This window comes from Arvicola amphibius, chromosome 12, assembly GCF_903992535.2.
Source record: "Arvicola amphibius chromosome 12, mArvAmp1.2, whole genome shotgun sequence".
Classification (NCBI taxonomy): domain Eukaryota; kingdom Metazoa; phylum Chordata; class Mammalia; order Rodentia; family Cricetidae; genus Arvicola; species Arvicola amphibius.
The window spans coordinates 53,484,498-53,501,052 of record NC_052058.2 but is presented as its reverse complement, the minus strand read 5'-3'; the positions used below and the strand labels follow the sequence as shown (position 1 = coordinate 53,501,052).

At 46.5% G+C, this 16,555-nt stretch overlaps 1 protein-coding gene across 2 annotated transcripts in view; it reads right to left on the bottom strand.

The window, feature by feature from the left end:
• Pbx1 (PBX homeobox 1) overlaps positions 1 to 16,555 on the bottom strand; it is a 278,889-nt gene that overhangs the window by 52,988 nt on the left and 209,346 nt on the right. The gene's annotated exons all lie outside the window — the stretch shown is intronic.

Here is a 16,555-nt window from a genome sequence, read left to right as displayed (position 1 = left end):
ATTTCTGTTTGTGGTTGTAACTCTGTGACTTTCTTTATAATATTGAATTAACCTATATTTTCATTTCCAAAATAACTTCAGCAGGGTAAATCTAGTTCATGCAATTAAATCTTGAGACCTTTTCCGTGGACTAGCTGAAAGAATAAAGAGTAGTCTAGAAACATGGGAAGACAAATTAACCCCTGCATAGGGACATGCTGGTTTTAAAACTGAGATCCCTCTGTTCTGGGTGGCGAGTTCTCTGTCCTGTGCAAAGCCAGGGTGTTGTCTTTGTTATGGGATGTTTTCATGGATTCAGCAACCCCAGGGCTCTGGTAGAACCGAGTTTCAGATCTAACTCTGGCTGCTTTTTATGGAAACACCACAACTCTGTGGGTGGGGTGACTTAGACTGAAACAGATGAAGTGAGCCGGCCGAGCAGCTCACAGGAGACGCTTCTGTCCCTCTTGCACATAATCTGCCTTCAAATAAACAAGCCACTCGACTAAATCCAGTTGTGGCATCAGCTGCCAAGCCTTTGCAGAGAGACAACAAGAAGACCGTTTTCAATGTTGAAGAAAAGCCGAATTCTGGGAGAAGCAGAAAAGGAAGACAGGACTTAGAAGACGAGAAAAGGGCCACTACTCGGGCCTCGTTTAGGGATGGAGGTGATGTCCCAATGGACAGACAAGGACCCTGAGAGTCAAGAGCTGTTTGGGGGTACCAAGAACTTCCAGTCTCCTTGGCAGTCCTCCTCACTCCTAGGGCTGTGTTAGGGAAGGTAGAAATGAGCTCAACATAAGGAGATGCAGAGATGAAGCCATCCCCTCACAGGAAATGCCTGCATCACTGCTGGCTGTGCCCACATGCTCCTGGCTCCCAAGAGATACCATCCTGGTGAATTCATTCTGAAGGAAATCCTAATTCCTGTTCTAGGAGAAAAACTACAGCATGGCTTTCATAAAACACTAGGCAGTAGGAAGGCAGTCACAGGTGGTGGCAGAGGTTATAAAAGGCACTTCTCGATGGAGTAGAAAGGGAAGAAGAAAGGATGGAGAGATGGAGAGGAGAAATTAAACCTAAACGCACATGCCGCAGCATTTGCGCATCCACGAGTCTTCCCTTCTACACCGCAAGTCTTCTTCCCATGCACAAACCACGATGCTACAGTGGGGATAACAGAAGGTGACATGGTTGTAGTGAGATACTTTGAGGATACCCTTCAGTGAAAACTTATTCTCGTAGGCTCAAAAGTTTGGATAGAAAACTGTCCCTTGGGGTGACTATTGACAACGTAGCCATGTTCTTCTGTGTGGTGAAAATTTCACTCTGATCCCCAAAGTCTTCTGAAGAAGTCAACATTGCGGGCTCTGAACACACTGAGGAGAATCTAACCTTCTCCATCGGGCCTCAAAGTCCAGACATTCTTCCTTCCCCAACACCTATTCAAATGAAGGTATGCCTTCACATTACTTGTAGGGTTTATAGGTGTTTCTTTTCTTTTCTTTTCTTCTTTCTTTCTTTCTTTCTTTCTTTCTTTCTTTCTCTTTCTTTTCTTTCTCTCTCTCTCTCCCTCTCTCCCTCCCTCTCTCCCTCCCTCCCTCTCCCTCTTTCTTTCCTTCGTCCTTCCTTCCTTCTTTCCTTTCTTTCTTTCTTTCTTTCTTTCTTTCTTCCTTTCTTTCTTTCTTTCTTTCTTTCTTTCTTGCTTTTTTGGGGTTTTTTTGAGACAGGGTTTCTCTGTAGCGTTGGAACCTATCCTGGAACTAGCTCTTGTAGACCAGACTGGCCTTGAACTCACAGAGATTCACCTTTCTCTGCCTCCCGATTGGTGGGATCAGAGGCGTGTGCAACCACCGTCCAGCCTAAGTGTGTTTCTTGGCATAGAGCATTTTAATCACTTTATTAAAAAGATGCTTATGAGCCATTCACAAATTTCAAAAAAGAATTTTCCTCTGAGCTATGAAAGCACAAGTTCATTGTTTTAGACTGATATTCTAATTTTTGTTCTAAGGTAACATTCTTTTTAAAGAACCACATTTATTTATTATTGCTTTTATGTGCGTGGCCTGCATATATGTCTGTGTAAGGGTGTCAGATCTCCTACAATTGGAGTTACAGACAGTTGTGAACTCTGACTGGGTGCTGGAAATTGAAGGTGCTGGAAATTGAACCGAGGTCCTCCAAAAGAGTGGCCATGCTCTTAACCAGTGAGCCACCTCTCTAGCCCCCTCAGGCAATATTCCCATCCAATTTCCTTCACTGTTTCAATCATTCAACACAGAGCTTACTATAGGTCTATGACTGGTCTCAAGCTCACAAGGCCCCTATTTTGCTTCCACTCAATGCTAGAGTTACAATTACATCTCACTACACCCAGCTCTGAAGCCAGTGTTCGGACTCTAATGTCAAATACATTCCCTTCAGCAGAGGTCAAAGCTAACTCCCAGGGCTAAAACATTCCCACTGTGCTAAGGTTGATAACATTTGGCCAGGTGCTAATAAGCCTGAAGGTATTCTCCTGGTGACTCTGCAGCTCCTTGCATATGGCCCATCACTAAGAGATGATATGTCTGTTCTCATCAATGACAGCATCACCACCAACAACACTATCATCAACAACAATACCACCCACAGCATCATCAGCAACAGCACCACCAAAAAGAACATTATTCAACAGTCAGCACCTCCCCTCCCAGGTTCTTCCTGCTTAAAGCAATGTCTGGTACTCCCCTTCTCCAACAGAGTAAGTGCCAAAGATGGCCTCCTAAACTCCCAACTCACCCTCTAGCAAAAACCAGTTGTGAGAGACTGGCACCCACAGAACACAGAGCAGGTAGGTGATCATAAGGAGTTTGGCACTATTGGGTTCCCCATACGCCTGATATTCCCTGAGACTATTCTCTGGGCTGTAGTCATGCCTTGAGTCAGTGCTTTTAACAGCCAAGCTCCTCCTCATAAACTCTTCTCAAGCTGATGAATATACTGCTTGTCCTTGAAATCTTAAATATTTTAAATAAGATAAGGAACTCCCTAAGGCTGCTGCGGGAGATACAGAATCTAACAGTGCTAATGCCCATTCAGAGTGGAGGTTTTAGGCAGACAATGCACTGGGGTGTGCTGATTCCTGCATGGGGAATGAAGAGTTACCTAGGGAGGGAGTGGAATAGGCAACGATAAACGTGCTTAATTTTCACATCATAAATGCTTTCAACAAATACTCTTTCAAAAGAAATTTGGCTTTGCTAGAAATATATAAATAGGTTCCACCAGAAATTTTAAAATAAAAGAATGAAAAGATGCAGAAAAAAAAAGCCCAGACAAATCCCCACACACATTGAGCCTTCTAAATTATACTCTAATCATGAAAATAGACAATGCTGGGATATGTGCAAGAACTAAATGCAAATAGGGGAACACTTTGCTGTGCTTTACTACCCAGGAGGTTCTGGTTCAGAAGGCCTTGGGCTGGCTACATTTGTACATTTGCAGAAGGAATCTTGCAGGTCCATACTTCTTCCTAGAAGAAGATTTCAAGATACCACTATAATAACAGGTATTGGGATTCACTGACCCGGAAACTGTTCAACTAGTCAGTTTAAAAAATATTCCCACCAGCATTAAATAAATGAAGGAAACAGCTGATACGGCTAACCAAAGTGATGCTTCCCATTTATGGCTTGAAGTCAGAGCTCTGGTGAGCTGGAGACAAAATGATTATTTAAAAGCTCCTTTTTATCTTTCTAGCACCATGCAAGACTCAAATGAACCTTTCACTGGGACACCAGAGATGTTAATACTCGTCCTCCAAGATCCAATTTCAGCCAGCCGAGCTGTTACCTAATCCAGCAGCCATCACATATGATCAGGTTCCCGCCTCCCTGATGGGTGCCCTGCACTCCCTCCCCTTCCTTTCCCTCTCCCTCCCCACAGCTTTCCTCCCACAGCTTTGAAGGACCCTGATGCCTGAGGATGCTGGTAACACAGAGTTCGAACAGCCCCACTGGCTGGCTGCACGTCGCCTCAAGATATTTAACCCTGTTAGGTAATAATTCTTAAAGGAGCTTTCTACCCATATATCCTCCCTCCCATTCCAATCAAGACAGAGACCAGTCAAGACAGGTAAGTGATTTCTAGAGAGGTTGTCATGGCCTTTAGAAAACACCTGAAGTCACATTCACGTTGCTGCCATCACTTGCCCTCGGGTTAATCCTGTGTTAAAACTCCAGTGATAAGGAGACTGTCACAGCCCGATGAGGAGCTGCTCTCACAACTGGCCTCCCGCTGTTCAATCTTTATTTATTTTCTTCACACAAGGAGAAAAACAAACCAAACCCAAAGGCACAGTCAGAGAACTGGTGGGAGGGCCCTGCTAAGGACTGTTTTGTCCTTGGCTGAGCGAGGCTGGTCCAGAGCCACTCCCAGTTGGTCGCCACTAGAGGGCACTCTCTCCCCACCAAGGACTTGTACACAGGCGGGTTCCAGAGCCACCAACATCTCCAATAGAGCTGGGGAAATGGATCTGCTTGGATTCCAGCTCCCAAAGGTAGGCAGAAAGGGAGGAAGACATATTCACAGAGAGCATTGTTTTAGGGCTGGGCTGAAACTTAAAAGTCGCTCAGATGAGCGAGAAGAGACAACTGGAGAGGACAGACACTGGATAGAGACACCGCTTAGGGAAGGCTCAAGAGAGCTCCCTTGAAACCCCAGAGTTTTACAGTCCCGAGTGGCACTGCCTTTTCTAAGTCAGACTGCCATTCCCCAGTGAGGAGAGACTTTGAGGCCTGTGGAACCAGGGTTAGGGTGCCCTCGTACTTTTAGAAACAAAAAAATATTCAGCCCTCAGGAGCCAGACACAGCTTCCACACACTGGAATGCATCATTGGATTCTATAAAACACAAGTTCAGCTTGCACTCTCACAGATTATAAAGGTAAAACCACTTTGCTAAAACCTGAACAAGTGGGGCACAGCCAGGACTCCTGCCACCTTGCAAGCAAGACTCTGAGTTCTTGGAAAGCAGTGGTGGTTTGATGACCCAGCACGAGCTCGTGGATCTCACAGTGTGCATCTCTTCAGGTATCCTTGGAGGGCTAGTGCATGGGAGCCAAGTAGGCATCCAGGCCTCTGTATCTCACCGCCCTTCTAGGCCAGGCAGTCAGGTTCCTTGCATATGCCCACCTTCCAGGTCTAAGCTACACTGGACACAGAAGGCTTTCTCTCAGTCGTCACTTCCATACCCACTTCAAGAAAGTCAGATCTGCCTGACAACCCTACAGAAGCAACACTATAGTGACATTAAGCCTGAGCTCCGTAGACTTAACTTGGTATGTCTATTCTAGGCCCATGTCGTCCATGGCAAAGGTTCTCGGTGCAAGGGAGGACCAGACACAGGACCCGTGAAGGATTCCTATGAGACCTGAAAGTAGGGCCTGACAGCAAAGTGACCCCAAGTGCAAAGTCACAACAAAAGGACACTGTGGAGTTTTGAGTGAGCCAAATCACTAAGCAGGTATTAAAAATGAGCTGGGTACTGCAACTCCCAAGATGCCACAGACATGGACTCTGGTTTCCAGAAGGCCGTAATTTACATATCTGTGGACCTGCTTTTTTCACCAACTGCTTTTTGATCTGGAGACCCTCGGTCCTTCCAGCTTCTGTCACTTCCCACAGGCGCAGTCATCGTCCCCAAACTACTAGATGCTTCTCCAGCTGGGAAATAACTTTGCTATAAACCGATTCTTTTAAACCGTGTCAGGCCCCACATCCTCCATTACTTGCTACCCTGAAGCTCGGGGTTGTACATGCGGGTGCTCGTCACTCCCTGTTCGCAAGCCTCTTCTATGTTTGATAGAAAAGCTGTCCTGGGGAATTATTTTAAAGAGTCGTCTATCAAGTAAATGGGAATGATTAACCATTTGATTTCCCCAGTTTCGCAATCTGGCATTACAGGCAGCTGCCAGACAGCGGCTGATAGATGGACCCCAGAGAGCCCACTCAGACCTTAGAGCACCAAGTGGGGAATCTTCTGCAGCTGGCCTACAGTGACCCCATCAGAGAGGCCCCAGTTTACAGAATCTGTAAATCTGGCGGTTACCCTAGTACTCACTGTCCTCTTAGAATCACAGTGGCCTAGGTCTGAGTCAGTCTCCTAAACTGTCACCGTCCCTGCGGCATTTGGTGTGACGCTATCTTTTAATTCTTCCAACATTTTTCTTGGTTTGTTAAGCAGGTATATAACAGCATATATGACCAGAAGAGGGCTTGTAGACTTCCCTCCAGCAACAAGATACTGAGAGCTTCAAAGGTTTCAGGACATGTATATTTATGGAGTGTTTACTATGGTGCCATGGCTGTGCCAGGAGCTGAAAATGCACTCACTTCTTCACACTTGGCCAAGAGCCACTGCATGTGAAGCTTTGGGTGAAGTTTTAACGCAGGAGGATGATAACAAAACACAGGACACTCTTGGGATACTTCTACTATTCTGGGTGTTTATGTCTAGGGGTTTTCTATAGAGATGCACCAAGTTTTTCTTGTCTTTTCTCTGGGTTAGCTTGCAGCCCTTCTGGTCACAGGACTTTCTACTTCTCGGGGGATGTACGGGCATGGATCCCATTCACACATTCCCTGCTTGGCACACTGAGTCTCCCCGGGCCAGCTGGCAGTGAGAAAGCTAATGCACTGGGCAACAGGCGCTTGCATTTCTGGATGGGTGCCGGCTGCCTGAGTGAGGGACTTATAGATCTTAATAGCTAAAGCTTGTATCGCTGCTCAGGAAACCCCTTTGCTTAAAGGAAAGCTACAGAAGCTGTGGGTTGGGGCATGACTTCATGCTGCCTCTGCCCGCGGATCCATGTACTCAGAGATCTGAGGAAAGGAGCTGAGGCACGCAAGAGGGCCAGGGTAGAGTGCACAAGGCCTGGACCGCACATGGGAGCTCATGATGCAAGAAGCCATTTCCCACGTGGTTACGCATAAGAAGCATGAGAGACATGGAGCCACTGACTGGAGGATGTTGTGCACTCCCTGGTGAGGAAGGCTTCTCGCGACAGTGGCATCTCCTCCACAAAACCACTGTGGAAAGCGGGAGAGGGTTCTTAATTCTTTCTTGCTTTAGGCTGAAGATGTTTTGCGGTTTGAAGCCTTGATAATGTGCCCAGGATATTGCCTAGTTCTTGCCAGAGCACCGCCCCCCACCACAACGCTAGTGGGGTTCTCTTCACTCAGCTCTGAAACATGGCATAGGAACGTGCACTGAGATAGGAGTGGGCTATCTCCATGCTAGTTTTAGTTTCCTCCTCATCAAATACATGGTGACAATGGCCAATTTGCCACAATTCTTATAATGGACAAAATAAGGTTGCTATTATTGTTGTTGGTATTATTTTATTTTTTTATATTTTTATTACTATTATATTTTTTTTGTTTTTGAGACATAGTCTCTCTACATAGTCCTAGCTGTACTGGAAGTCACTATATGGACCAGGAGATCTATATACTCACCTCTGCCTTTCCAGTGCTGGGATTAAAGGCATATACTGCCACCCTGGCCTATTATTATTATTATTTACAAAAGCATAATCCAGTGTTTGGTACAAGGAGGGTCCCTTTGATGCTCACACCTGTTAATGCATTACTCCTGACTGGGGGCTGGAGGATTGGGAGTTCAAGATCACCCTCCGCTACAAAGCAAGTCTGAGGCTGCCCCGTACTGTGCGAGCTAAAGCCTTTGGGAGAAGGAGGCATTGGCAAAGAATCAGAAACAACAGATTTAGAGTTTGGTGTCTGGTTCCTGAATGTTGTAAATCTATAGCAAAGAAAGAACAAGCATAAGCCGGTGAGTGCAGCCACATACATGGGCACATGCAAATGCATACACATACCACCCATGTGTGCTTCTGAATAAGCCCTGATCAGTGATGTCATCACATCCCGCGAATGCATCATTCCTCAATGTGTAGAATATATTTCAATGCACCCTCTACTTCCCCCCCCCCCTTCCCTACTGCTTGGGCTCCTTGTGCTGCTGTTCTAAGCACTGTAAGGCCCCCGCTGCTTTGAGAATCTTGTGTTTTATGTATTTGGGGAAGTGAAAGCAGAGGACAACCTTGGGTATTGTTCCTTGGGTGCTAACCACTATTTATTTATTTATTTATTTATTTATTTATTTATCTCTTTCTTTCTTCCTTCCTTCCTTTCTTCCTCTCTCCCTCCCTCCCACCCTCCCTTCCTCCCTCCTTCCCTTCCTTTTTTCTTTTCTTTCTTTCTTTTGACTTTAGACTTGCCAATTCCTCTAACCTGAGTGGAAAAAACATTACAGGTATCCATCTGCCAATCTCCTCCTCCCCACTATACCCGGTTTTTGTGTGTCTGCTTTTCACATAGATTCTTCAGACTGGATTCTCCCTGAGTCCAAAAGCATCTGTGTCTTCCCCTACCCACCAGGGCTCACACTGGATGCTTTGGTCTCTCTGGAAGGCTGGAAGACCCCCGGGAACCACTTGGCTCGGAAGTAGCATCACCTTATGTCTGACAAGCTAGCCTTGAAGTCTCCTGTAGTGGCTGCTTTCAAAGTTTCATTAAAAATACATAAATTACAGTTAGAAAGAGAGTAAAGACTCTATTCATAGTCTGAGGTTTGGGGAAGCATGCTACAGTCTTAAATTTGGGTAGGATTCAGAGCTTGCAGCCAGTGTCCTCTGCTAGGGCATGGAGAAACTCCACATTCAAAACATTAAAACAAGTTGCTATTGCTGGGCCTGTGGCATGTGTGGGTTCAACTTGTTGATGTCGATGCTTAGGATAACAAATGTCTTTTTTGCTCTTAGCAGTGAAACTTTCCTGACCATATTCACAAAGTAATAGAGGCAGAGAGATTTTCTCTCTAACTTTCCAAACGCTCCCATCAGAACTAAGTTGCTAGCTTACTTGCTTGCTTTGAGGTACCACAAGTTACACCTAATCTCCCAACTCCCCACCACCCCTTGTCCCTGCAACAGAGCAAGCACTCTAAGTAATCTATGACCATCCCCAATGTAAGTTAGAAATAAAGATGATGTTCTCAAAAGAATCTTCTTAAGTTTTTTTTTTTTTCCTCCAGTGACTTATTTGGAACCAGTTTCCTCGACAGTAGTGTGAATGACCTTGAGGGATGCACAGACCCCAAGGGACAGTCACACACTTGACAACCCAGTCCTAACCCAATCTGTGTTTCAATGGCCCACATTGGGGAAAAAATACAAGTGCTGAAGTACTTCTTCACCTTGCTGAATGAGGTCCCCTTTCCAGCAAGATGGGGATGCAAACCTCTGCAGGTGACAACCCTGGGAAGGAGAGGGGACCAAGAACAGACAGGAGGTTGATGTCAGGATCTGTAAACAGGTGCTATGCTATAGGTGCCTCCATCCCTTCTGCCCTTTGCTGGTGTTCTTCCACTTCCCTCTCCCTGTGCACCAGACCTATGACCTCACTGACCAAGAGGATGAAAATTTAAGATGCAGGAGAGAAAAAAAAGAGCACATTTAGCTTGAAGGAAGCAAAAAGAAAGGACTTCTAGAAGCCAATGACAACCATTATCAATTCAACCGCCACTCAGGGCCACAGAGTGTCTTATGCAAATGTGCATGCCAACCACATTAATACATATGTGGACATTTGCATGCCAACCACATTAATACATATGTGGACATTTGACGGATGAAAGGACTGTCCTGAGAAGGACCAGGCAAAAGGTTGGCACAGAGGTGACAGCCAGACAGAGGCTGGCACAGAGGTAACAGTAAGACGTAATCCACTTGTTTCTTTCACCTTTATTTTTCTCCAGAGTTCACAGTTGCATGCAGGAAGGCAACGGTTTAGCTTTCCTTGCAGCTCACATGCCAGGTGACAAAGTCCCAACAGTGAGCAGTGAAGGGAAGTAGGGGGTACAACTCTTCAGGAACTTCTTGAGAAGGAGGACACCCTTCTCGGGGGTTTTCTCCTTTTCTTCTAGTAACTGGAATGGGAAATAAGAGCAGGCATCCTGGCAGCCTTGTTATATCATGAGGTGTTTGGGACACTGGAAGCCTCACCCAGCAAACCAGCTAGAAGTGAGACAGAACTCTCTCAGACTTGGAGATCAGCTTGAACGCTCTCACCTCTAGGGAGAATAACCAAGCTGCATTTTGTTTAAGCCATATTTTGGCATCATTCAGGTTTTTGTTTGTTTGCTTTCAGCAGCTTAACTAATTCTAGTTGATGCAAACTGTTAAGAAAAGGGTAGGAATCTAGAAGGCAGGGTGATTTCACCTTGGTTAGAAAGTTACAGAAAATTAGAAAAGGCAGATTTAGAGGTGACTCACAGTAAAAGCCAAGTCAAGCCTTGACAAAGTTCCTCCACAGACAGAGAGGGCTGGGCCACTACGGGGCCTCTCCTAGATAACCCCAGAGACATGAGTGGAGGCCAGAGAAGCCAGAAGTCTGGGTGAGTGGACATGAAGGGGAGATGTCAGGTGACTAGGGTACTTAGAGTGCAGAAGATTCCTTTGACCTTGACCAGGAATGCAGGGGTGGGGAGAGGAGGGTGTGCATAAGAACCTGATAAGAACACCTTGCTCCTTTCTTCTACCCTGCCCAGAGGAAAACTGAACTCCACCAGCTATAGAGGGGGAAGCAAATAGAAGAGGGGTAGCTGATGGGAGGGGAGTTCTAACATCATTTTAGATCAAGAGCCAGAAACCTGCCTACAGATATACAGTGGATGCCTCCGAACACAACCGTAGAAGAAGAAGCCATGGAGCCAAAGTAGCGTGTGGAACTGGTCGGGTGCAGGGGTGATCAGGTGCAGGGGTCCTAGTGGGCCTGGGTCCTAGGCCACTCTACTTATAGAAGGAACGGCAGCCATTTGTTGCAGCATCCACGGCCCTCCCCAGAGAAGCACACTGAGCCTGTACATAAGTCTACTGACTTTCCCTTTCCCAAAACAGCCAACACCTGTGATCCCAAGACACTCATCTCACAAAGACACCAAGGGTCAGGCAGGGTCCCTCAGGGAGATGGCAAGTACAATCCTTGACCCACCTCAAAGCCACCCTCCCCACAACCATATTGTTGCCAAGTCACCATGCCCTGCCTTTCTCCATGCGAGGGAAACAGAACACAGCAGCACAGAGGCCAATGGGGCCTTTTCCTGCTCCTCAGAACTTCCCAGCATTCTCCAGAAGCCCCCAGGCACCAAGGAACAAAGACCAGTCAAGAGTCTGAAACTCTGGAGTCTCATCACAGAGAGAGACACGAGCTGAGGAATCCTGGTTGTGCTTGGGACAGGGCATTAGGGGAACCTGACCTCTAGGTTACAAAGCACGCCGACACATTCACTGCTTATTCTCTGCATGAAAGAGACAAGCATCTCAGAGACCAAGAAAATTGTCTTACTTACTCTAGGGGATAGGACGAATCTGCCTCAGTAGGCTACCTCATTCTTTCTCAGAACCTATATCTTTCCCTGGGGACTCAGTTTTCCTGGGCTGTCCTCCATGGTGTCTCTCCCTCTGCCCCCAGCACAGCTAAATGGCTGAATCATGAACCCATGGACCTCCGCTGGCCAAGTGAGTCACACTTATCCTGAAGTCATGTAGGCATTCACGGTTCATCCTAAGCAGGCCTCCTCCAATGCCGATTCTGGTTTCCTGGGGACATTTTAAAGGAGAAGTAGATTTCAAGCAAATGATTGCAACTTATCGAAAATAATGTGCTACTTAGCGTCTGCAGCAGACATCCTGGCAGGCAGTGAGGGGAAGCAGCTCCGGAGCAGATGGGCGCGATTAGGCTCAGATTTTCAGATGGGCTTTTTTTGTTGTTGTTGTTGCTGATGCTGCCTCCGCTTGTTTCTGCACACTTGTAACATCAGGAACTCAGGGATGAGTGCCCACTCCCTTCCTCTGTGTCCTGAGATAGGGTTCCCTACCCCAACACTTACAATGGAAGCATTCACCCTGGGAAGGGGGCAGTACAGTGGGCATCATGATTAGCATCATTGAAATGTATTTGTACCACACGGCTCTGGCTAAATACATCAGTGACTGGCAGAGAGATGGATGAGGCATGAGCTTCATTTTCCTTTAAAGATTCACCTCCCTGAGGCTCAGCCTTATTTACTTCGGTTACTACCATATTTCCCTGAAGAAGTGTCTTGTTTTCTCATTCACCTAGTGAGCCAACATCTTCTCCAAATGTGTAATATCTGCCCCAAAAGTTCCAGAGCTTTTCCATCATTTATATCCTGAGCCTGGCTTGGCAAGCACCTTGGGATGGGCCTCGCTGGACTCCAGGAGAGCCAATAGCTAATAGCAAGCCGTCCTTGTTTACACACACACACACACACACACACACACACACACACCCACCCACCTCTCTATCAAAAAAGTGTGTGTGTGTGTGGTGTCTGTGTGGTGTGTGTGTGTCTGTGTGGTGTCTGTGTGTGTGTGTGGCATACATGTTGGCTGCATGTGTTATGTGTGGAGAAAGCAGACACCCTGTTCTGCTCTCTCTTCCTTAATTCTCTGAGGTCTCTAATGGAACCTGGATCCCGTCTCACTGGCATCAGAAATCTTTCTGTCTCTGCATACAACCTTCAGGGTGCGGGCATGCAGGTCACACCTGAGTTTTTATGCAGATACTAGGAATTTGAACTCAGGCCTTTATGCTTATGCGGGAAGTCCCCTACAGAGTGGGGAGAAGATATCATTGGAGCCACGAAAGTTGGGATTAAATTTTCTGGTCTAAAACACAGAAAGCCGTTTTAGAAGTCAAATTTGCTTTTCTTTTTTTTACATCGCTGCTTGGCACCAGCACTGGGCTTGACTGCAGACAGGCCATTCCTATAATGTCTAGCATCAGTCTCCCAGATCAGCTGGAATAAAGCTCTGTTTCGAGGCAGGGCCTTACGTAGCAGAGACTGGCACCAAACTTACTCCTCAGCTCAGGGTGGTAAACTCCTGATTTTCCTGCTTCCACGTTTCCGCTCTCAAGCGCTTTACAATTATAGGTGTATACCAATGGAGACCTCAAAATAAGATTTTCTCAGCTTGCTCACAATGGTCTGCACAAATTGCACCAACCGTGCTGTTCCTCCAAAGACCCAGGCAATCATGACAGTGGCAAGCTCACTGGGTCCCTATTCTCCACGTGGCCCATACCTGAGATGGGGAGACTGGAACAGAAAGATGATTGACTATTGAGAATCATAGGGGAAGGAGCAATTTCACAAGTGAAACTGGCAGAATAGATGATGAGCCGATGATAAAGGAGCCAAAGCATCCTCTGATGATGATGATGATGTGTGTGTGTGTGTGTGTGTGTGTGTGTGTGTATTAAACTTTACATATCAACTTATCGAAATTTAGTGTGGTCGCTGTGAATGCTCCACGGATGGTATGGGAGACGAAGTCTTTTATTCTGACATGGGAACTGAAGTGCCCAGGAGGCAGAAGGACCTACGGGCACAGAACTAGCTCTGCAGGTAACTTAAGTTGGGGCTCCTTCTCCCCTCTCCTGGTCTCCTGGTCAAGATCTAGAGCCTTCAACTTTAGGCAATTGAACAACACTGCTGGTTTTAGAACTCCAGATGGCCAGGGTATGTGGTAGATCAGCTGTCCAGAAGTTAAGTGACAGGAAGTTATGTGCAAGAGAAAAAACAAGATCGAAAATTATGAGTAGAAAACAAGAAGCAGGTATTTCTATAATTCTTTCCTCCCTACAGGCTACTACCTGGGGTCCTGTGGTTGGTGGGTCCCTAGACTTCAGAAACACTGTAGTGGGTGCTGGTGTCCTGTGACTAACTACGCAGTTGGGCATGAATGACCTCTCTAGTTATTCTGATTGCTAAGCATTTACTCAATTTATGTGCAGAATAAAAGATACCTGCTATCTGAGAATGGCAAGCCCTCCCCGCCCCCCCCCGCACTCCTCGGATATGCACAGTAAATTCGGAGTGCACAAAATGTCAGACCACAGATCTGACACAGGCATCCAGTCTGAAATGATAGCCCAGATGTTGAAGCTCCAGCTCACATACATCAGGGTGGACACACTGGGCTCATGGATTCCTTAATTCTTCACAATGAAAGATGAGAAACTTAATCCTTAAACAGCAAAGACTCTCCAGTGCTCAGACTTGGTAGACAACTTTGCAGTCACTTCTATTGCTTTGTTTTGGTGTATAAGATTCACCATAGCTTCTTTTAGATGTTTCTTCCACGACAAATTAATTTAAGTTCACGAGGAGAAGAAATCCCTGGCGTAGAATTCATCCATTTGAAGAATATGCTGATTTTTAAGAAACAATGATTTCCCTAGAAATCGAAGAACAGAGTTGGAGGGAGGAAAGAGGACTGGGGGGAGGTGGTCTTCTTAGGAGAGGGAGATGAAATAACTCACAGGACGTTTCTGGATCAAGAAGCATGACAGGGACAGATGTCTCAGTGCTGAGGACAAAGTAACTACACCATGTCCCTTCTGTACCATATCACAGTGCCTTGCCTCACCCACCATATGGTTCTGCAGGGTGACCATGCTCTTTATACCTAAGTCACACTGAAATTCTTGGGGATTGATATTCTCTGCCCCTAGAAAGAAAGGCAGGAATAGGAGAGGAGAAGGATCCCAGCTCTGCTGAACTGTGATCAATGCCCAGCAATTCATATAATTCCCTCACGGGTCCCTCCTTTTAGGAAATATGCTTAATGTTTATCTATTACACTAAAAAAAAAAATAACTATTCTTGGGGATAGGGTGGTTGCTAAGTTGGCAAAGTACTCGCCTTATAAGCATGGAGACCTGAATGCAGTCCCTAAGAACCCGTGGTGTACACTTATAATTTCAGCACTGGAAAGGTAGGTAGAGAGAGGCGAATCCCCAGAGGCCTGCTGGCCAACAAGTTTAGCCTAATTGACAAGTTATACACCCTGTCTCAAAAATCAAGGAGAAAAGTGGGGGGGGGGAGTTCTTGAGGAATGATAGCCAAGGTTGGGTTTCAGCATCCACACATGTACATGCACATACACACATACACACACATGCACAGACTATAGACACACTCACACGAATCATTCCCTGAGTGAGTACTATGTCCTATACAAATACCGAGGACACTGAAACACAAAGAGTAAAGGCATTCCTGACATGGACAAACGGTTGCATGGGCAAGGCAAACAAATAAGACTACTGTTAGTTGCAGCTCGCAGGACATATGAAGTTTTCTCACCCAACCACCTCACAGTTCAGAAAGCTGCCATTCATCACAATATTTTCCTCGATCGTAAGCCACCACATGTCTAGAGAAGCCAAGAGAACCCCAAACATGCTCATACAGAGCTTGACAGAGGACGGGTGCTGGAGGCTCCCTGCATCTCCTCAGTACCCATAGATCTCTGCACCATTCAACCTGTCAACTGTGTATAGGATTTCAACACTGAAGAGCCACAGGTGAGTAGCCTCTTGGGGCTGCATCTAATGATGAGGTACCCCACATGAGAGATGAGAATCTTCACGGTGCAGCCGATAGGAATGAGAGCACAGACACACTTCCCAATCAGGTGTCCCCAACACACTTCCTCTTCGCGGACAAGCAAGAGCTGTAAAGTGTTGCACCCAGGCCACAAGCCACCCACCAGACCAGTGTGGGCTGGCAGAGTGGATTCTAGGCTTCTGAGGCCTCGAAGTGGACTTCTTTGCATGTGAGAAAGCATTTACTCAGTCTGAGCAGACAGTCTCCCCCTGTGGTTGGGCTGTCTGGAGTCTGTGGCTGGCAAGTTCACCACACACTTAGCTTGAAACACCAGAGTCCGTGCTAACTAAGCTCTCAAGATAGTGCACTGCAAACCTCATCAGGAGGTGTCAAGTCTGTGGCAGTGGTCTATGCTTTGCAGGGGCTCCCGGAAGCACAAGTCCAGGTCTCTGAATAGCTTGCTTCTTCCATTCAGAGGGAAGCAAAGGAAATATGAGTGGCTGGCAGAAAGACTGGGGAAAAAAGTAGCTGCTATGAACTCGCCAATCCTTATCCATCCCAGGCCAAGTTGAAGCCACACACCCTGACCCTAAAGTGAGTTTTCGCCAGCATGGTGAGGCCCAGACCCCAACCGGCAATAATTCTACATATAAACAACTCTTGCTAGGCATGAAGCACACACCAGACAGTAATCAGCTTATCTAATAGAACAGGCCTCTTTTCCTACCACAGAGGAGGATTAGTGGGCTTGAATTACAGCCGTGAAGTGTAATCAAGCCCGGATCGACACTGGCAAAGGATACTGTATATTCCTGCTGGGCCGAGCGTTGTTGGCGCAACATGGTGTACCTACAGGGGATGAACAGGAAATGCTTGCCATGGTAATTATGCCGGGAGGTAGCAATTGAGAAGTGGCGAAAAGCTGGTGTTACGGGAGTAAAACGAGATGGCAGCTGATGCCCGCTCCCTAGACTCCTTCCAGTCTTTGGAAGGTCTTGCAGTTCCTGCACTGAAGCAGATTTTTCTTGCCCATTATGAACAGAATATTCCCCTAAGCCACAGCAAGGGGAGCCAGATGCTCTCCCTCACTTGA